This window comes from Gadus chalcogrammus, unplaced genomic scaffold (assembly GCF_026213295.1).
Source record: "Gadus chalcogrammus isolate NIFS_2021 unplaced genomic scaffold, NIFS_Gcha_1.0 GACHA121, whole genome shotgun sequence".
NCBI classification, from domain to species: Eukaryota; Metazoa; Chordata; class Actinopteri; order Gadiformes; family Gadidae; genus Gadus; species Gadus chalcogrammus.
This window is the reverse complement of record NW_026613556.1, coordinates 1,479-8,151: the sequence shown is the minus strand read 5'-3', so window position 1 is coordinate 8,151 and position 6,673 is coordinate 1,479. Positions and strand designations below refer to the sequence as shown.

The 6,673-nt window shown below is 45.6% G+C and overlaps 1 long non-coding RNA gene across 1 annotated transcript; it reads left to right on the top strand.

Moving 5' to 3' along the window:
• Positions 1–1,662: 1,662 nt before the first annotated feature.
• LOC130378938 (uncharacterized) lies at positions 1,663–2,830 on the top strand. The gene is made up of 3 exons (XR_008895011.1): positions 1,663–1,889; positions 2,283–2,383; positions 2,499–2,830. It is a non-coding gene; the product is annotated as an uncharacterized LOC130378938 (long non-coding RNA).
• The last annotated feature ends 3,843 nt before the right edge of the window (positions 2,831–6,673 follow it).

Sequence of the window (6,673 nt, the reverse complement as noted above, 5' to 3'; positions counted from 1 at the left end):
ATGTTCTGACTCTGCATCAGTGCTGATGACCTTGAAGGAGGGAGGGCTTGGAGCCAGGTCGGACCTCATGGTGGAGCTTCTTACCCTGATGCACAGGATTGAGCAGGCGGGAGAGTTAGTGGGGTTCTTGTGGGTCCCAGCCAATGTGGGGATAGAGGGGAATGAGCTAGCTTATGGAGCAGCGAAAAGGGCTTTAAGAAGGGAAAGGTGGACATAAAAGTGAGGCTGGGGTTAACTGAGTGTAGGTCAATCATAAAGAGGAACATCATGGCTGTGCGGCAGGAGGAGCGGGATCGGGAAAAGAAGGGGAGGCATTATTACGGCTTGCAGAAGTCAGTCACAAGGAGCCAGTGTTTTCTGGGAAAAGAAAGGAGGCATACAGTCATGATGACCAGACTGAGGTTGGGGCATTGTGGACTAGCATGGGACTTACACAAAATTGGGAAACATGAGGATGGACTGTGTGGGGAGTGTGGCAAAAACCAAACAGTGGAACATGTCCTGATGGAGTGTGCAGGACTCGCACTGGAGAGGGAACGGCTGTATGCTGCGGTGGGCACAACACCCGTTACTCTGAGGAGCCTTCTGGGTCCCATCGAGGACCAGCGTGGGATTGTAAAAGCTGTGCTGGAATTTATGGCGGCCACTCGACAGATAAAAATGGACTGATTGCGGTTTGGAATTTTGTTTTTGTTTTATTTTTTTTTGTTTTTGTCCTGTGGATGGCAGCAATGTGCCGCAAATACAGACTGCCGGAAATTAAAAGAAGAAGAAGACACTTCCTGATTCGCCGTAATACAGCTCATCAGCTTCCGGTTCCAAGATGGCAACGTTCTACACCCGGTGTTTACAGGAGCTGCCGACAATAAATATCACAGATGTGCATCGTTTATGTCGGGAAACAAAAACTCTGACAAGCAAATTGGAGAAGGGGTTTAGGCTGTATGCTTCGACCTACATTCACAGCTACGAATGTAAGAAAACGACGTCTAACAGACGCTAGCTACTGTCAAAGTCTAATCTGTCAGTTAACTGTCACTGTCGAACGTGTATTACGATGCAGGAACGGCAAACGCCAACAAGATTTCTTAACGAGTGTTTTATATCAGCCTTGATGTTTGCCTGTTGTGTTGAGTAATAATAGTTTAAGTACAGCCACGGTTTTGTGTATATAAAAGTAACATTACTTAGCTACCTAACGTTTCTTTCCATGTAGTAACATGTTATAGATGTGATGATGCGAGTAACCCAGTACAATTGAAGCTTAATGAATTTGTATGTGTTATTTCATTCAGTTTCCAATAAAGACAAGCTGACAGTGCAGGTCAGCGTGAGAGCCTTGTGCTACAGGTCGATGGGGAAGAGCGAGGCACCACAGTTTGAGTCTAGGCAGGAAGCTGTGTTCATCCCTGTTCGGTGGTGTTTGTTCGGTTAAGCAGTAGCTAAGTGTAGTCCTCAAGGGCCACCAACTTGAATGTTTTTCATGTCTCCCTGTTTTTCACACACAATTTAATATAGTCAAGGTAATGAGTACAAGGCTACAACTTTTCAATAAACAAGATATTTATTGTCGTTTGCACAGCAGAAGTAGGTACATTGGAATAATTGTGATTCTTGGAGTCCGCTTTAAAAAAAAAACACATCTTTATTTTAAGAGGGAGAGAATATAACAGTAAGCATTCAGGGTGGTAGGCTTATTCTAGCACAGTTGAAGTACTTACCTTCATAAGAAACAAGTTGTTTTTTACACCCATGATGCTGAGGTTATATTTCTAATGATTTACCTTTTTCTCTTAGATCAAGCTTTGTGATTCATCAGCCAAGGGATGAAAAAAGAAAGAGTTAATCTATGGGCTGGAGCAGCTGTCTCTGAGAGGAAAAGAAAAAAAGTATAGCTCAAAAACAACAAATACAAATGCAATGGCATCACGTATAATTACATCTGTAACTACTTATAAAGTACTGTTGATGCACGTGCAGGTGCGACCACTTATTTTTTCTGGGCAGCTGATTTGGCTCTGGAAACACGGACCATTTTGTAGAGAAGGCTCAATCAAAGACCAAAAAGCTATCAGATGTTTGTAGCTGGCAAATCGATTCACAAAAGACATCGCATAAAAATGTTCAATTAGAAGTGTACATCAAAAGTATACATTGTTACCAAAATAATGTCAACAGTAACTACTAAGATTAAGATTTTATCGTATATATTATATATATATATATATATACATATATTATGTAGCAGGGTGACCTGTATTTCTCCCATATAGCTGTTTCAGCCTCAGTCACCTCCCTTTTACCTGTATTGTGACTTGTGCCACTACGCAACGGTTGCTCTACCGGATGGCGTCGTAACTAATCCCTGGCACTCAGCTGACAGGTTTGTTTAGTTTCCTCTTTGGGTGCAGTTCAATAACTGCACCAACTTCCTGTAAGACAACCTGATGTGTGTGGATATCCAATGCCCTAATGTGTTCTCTGTGCTCTCTTTTTAGAGTAGTGTTCTTGTCCGGGCCGTATCTTTGGGAGGCGCGGTTTGGTGGTTTGCCGTGTACTTGCATGTAGATAAGTAGGGTGTTACCTGCTCAATTCATACATTTTTACAATTGTTTATTAATAGTATTTTGTTCTAGGACCAGCATTGGTGGAGTTGGAGACGGTCACATTCTGGCGCTGGCGCTTCAGTGCTCCTATTTTCATCTCATAGAATAATATCATGACTTTTTTCAACCATTTAAAAATAAACTTTTGTAGACTTGAACTGGAAACACGTCTCTGTAAGTCTTTACACAAATCTGTATTATAAATGTTGTTTGTTTTTGTACTATTGGTGTGATCACATTCATATATATAAATTCTGATAAGACATGGACATCCCCAACTCCAATTACACCATCTCTCAACTTGCCACTACTTGTGTCCTATTAATCATTCACAGACCTATTAAGAAATAATTTGGTACAGTACTATAAATTAATCTGTAACGTAAAGCTATTTTCTAACCAACAATGTCCCTGACTGACACATATCCCCGTCACGTAGGGACTAGGCTAATAACAGACTAATACAAAAAATGTGACTGTGAAAAAGTGACTTCCCTTGTCTAAATTCGGATGTCTGCGTCGGAGCCAGCAAACTGCTGCAGTCCAAACTCTCGCTGGAGACGTAACTCCTGTAGCTCCTTTCTCAGCTCCTGTACTTCATTTGAGACGCTTTCAGCAGCGGATGCGGACATATCCATGGCAGTCGGTTCAGAGAGAGCAGTAGTCTTGATCGTTGAATAGGAGATCAACTTCATCTTCCGGAGGGGCAGTTTCGACGAACCGACACGCTCTCCCACACGCCGCGCCTTGGGGTTTCGACTGTACTGGTTCCACTCAAAAAGGGTCGCTACGGCACCTTTTGTAAGTCTCCTTCGACCCTGAGAAGTAGTTGGCTCAATCAACTTGTCGGGACTAAAGTGTCTGCTACAGACCTTGGAGTGAGTGGTGATGACATATGCATCCCGGCGTATGTTCACAATCCATCGACTCCTCACGTCAGTTTGGCTCGGAAAGCCATGAAAACTTAATACCCCGTTGAATTTTGCTGACGCTGTACAGTGGGGGACACAGCAGTGCTCTGCGTAGGTTGTCTCCTGCCTCTGAAAAGGTCCAGTTTTTAGATGTTTGCGGTCTTGATCCATGTTTACAGTATCAAAGTCAGCAGGCTAGCGCGATAAACACACAGACCGGAAGCAACCAAGCTGTATTATTTGAAACAGGAAGTACGTCACACAGCTTAGTGCATACACCCTATTTTAACGTGACACAGCCACGGTGCCATTCGCTCTGTGTACAGTGGATGTATCGAATGGCGAGGCGCACACAGCCTTTAGCCGTGTTCTGTAAATATTCTAGGACACACGGGAGTACTGGAGCTCTATACCTAAATATTATCATATAGCCTACATAGATATCTATATGATATATATTATCATGGCCAAAAGCTGTGTGAGCCGATATTATGAATCTCAAACGACCGCGTTGGGTTCTCCGACGTTCCTGGTTCTTCCACGTCCACATCGATGTGAAGTACACTGAAACGCGACAAGGAGGAGTAACGGAATGTTGCCGGGCAGCGCTTAGGCACCTCCGCCTCCGGCGGTGGTGCCTAAGCGGGGCTCAAGCGGGAGACATTCGCCGCCAACAATCCCTTTCTCCTCCATGTCATGGTTCATGTTCTTGAGGGAGTCAAAGCCAAAGTTCCTTCACCCCCAGACGAGAGTCCCACGTGTTATGCGCCATAACACGCTTCTTCATGTTTAACCTCTGTTTTTCTTTTATTCCTAGTCTGTCTTGCATAGTTTTGATAGGGCAATATGTAAAGCGTCTTAGAGTACCATATTAAGCGCTATATAAATTTCATTTATTATTATTATTATTATAACACCAAAAGCAGAACAGTTATCCAAATAACAAGGAAGTGTACAACACTTGCGTTACAGTCCTGGAGCTCTATATCTGGTTATTTATGGATCATGGAAACCCTGATCGAAATGGCGAAACGGGCCGCTTGAAAGTGAAAATGTCACGTTGTCCTGGGAACCGGATTTTCAGTTCTAAACAACCGAATGAGAGATGGCGTTTCCATTGCTGAGACATGGAATCTGCGGTGAACGCAGCTTTAAATACCCAAAACCGGGTTATGTTCCAAACTTAACCTTCGCAAAACCTGGTCCTACCAGGTTTGATTCAGAGCATATGTTGCTATAGTAACTAACATACCGGGAAAAACCTAGGGTTACCGCAAACCCTGGGTTAATTTACCCGGTTATGTGACAAAACCGGCTTTGTGGAATACCCCTCAGTTTGCCATACGTCCCGATTTTACTCGGTTGCTACTTCAGAGAAAACTTTCCGCAGGAAAACACTTGATCCATGTTTACAGTATCAAAGTCAGCAGGCTAGCGCGATAAACACAGACCGGAAGCAACCAAGCTGTATTATTTGAAACAGGAAGTACGTCACACAGCTTAGTGCATACACCCTATTTTAACGTGACACAGCCACGGTGCCATTCGCTCTGTTGACAGTGGATGTATCGCAATGGCGAGGCGCACACAGCCTTTAGCCGTGTTATGTAAATATTCTAGGACACACGGGAGTACTGGAGCTCTATACCTAAATATTATCATATAGCCTACATAGATATCGATCATATGATATATATTATCATGGCCAAAAGCTGTGTGAGCCGATATTATGAATCTCAAACGACCGCGTTGGGTTCTCCGACGTTCCTGGTTCTTCCACGTCCACATCGATGTGAAGTAGACTGAAACGCGACAAGGAGGAGAAACGGAATGTTGCCGGGCAGGAAGGAGAGAGGATAGTGTCAGGGAGGGCCGGTGCGTTCTCAGTGTTGAACTGATGAGAGAGGGCGTCAGGTTTGACGTTACGGGAACCGGGACGTTAGGTGAGGGTGAAATTAAAGCGCCCAAAAACAGGGACCATCGGGCTTGGCGGGAATTAAGGCACTTCGCTGTCTGGATGTAGGACAAGTTCTTGTGGTCGGTCCAAACCACGAACGGTTGTTCTGCCCCCTCAAGCCAGTGTCGCCATTCCTCCAACGCCAGTTTCACAGCCAGCAGCTCTCTGTTACCCACATCATAGTTGCGCTCTGCAGGTACAAGCCGGCGAGAGAAAAACCCGCAGGGGTGAATCTTCTCGTCAGAGGCAGAGCGCTGGGACAGGACCGCCCCCACCCCCGTGTCAGACGCATCGACCTCCACGATGAATTGCCTAGAGGGGTCAGGTTGGATGAGAATGGGGGCAGACGAGAAAAGTCTTTTGAGGTCAAAAAAGGCAGTCTCCGCCCCAGGTTTCCAGGCAAATGGGAGGGCAGGAGAGGTGAGACGAGTGAGAAGGGCTGCAACCCTGCTGTAATTACGGATGAACCTCCGGTAGAAATTTGCAAACCCAAGAAACTGCTGCAGTTTCTTGCGAGAATTGGGAATGGGCCAGTCTGTCACAGCACTGACCTTCTCAGGACAGGTCCTCACTTGTCCGCTCTCTATGATGAACCCAAGGAAGGATACAGAGGTGACACTGAACTCGCACTACTCTGCCTTCACATATAGTTTGTTCTCCAACAGCCGCTGAAGAACTTGTCGGACATGCTGGCAGTGCTCCTCCTGGTTGCGAGAAAAAATAAGTATGCCGTCTATATAGACAAAAACTGAGCGGTTGAGAAAGTCCCGGAGAACGTCGTTTACAAGGTTCTGGAACACGGCAGGGACATTAGTGAGGTCTTCCACTCATCCCCTTCACGGATACGCACCAGGTGGTAGGCATTGCGTAGGTCCAACTTCGAGAAGACTGCAGCGCCCTGCAGCGGCTTGAATGTGGAACTGATGAGGGGTAGGGCATACTTGTTCTTGATTGTGATGTTGTTGAGTCCCCTGAAGTCGATGCATGGACGAAGAGACTTGTCCTTCTTGGAGACAAAAAAGAAACCTGCACCAACAGGAGAAGAGGAGGGTCTTATGAGGCCGGCCGAAAGAGACTCCTTGATGTACTTCTCCATGGCCTCCCTCTCAGGACGGGACAAGTTATACAGGCGACTACTGGGCAAAGGGGCGCCGGGGGGGAGATCAATGGGGCAGTCATAGGGGCGATGAGGAGGCAGG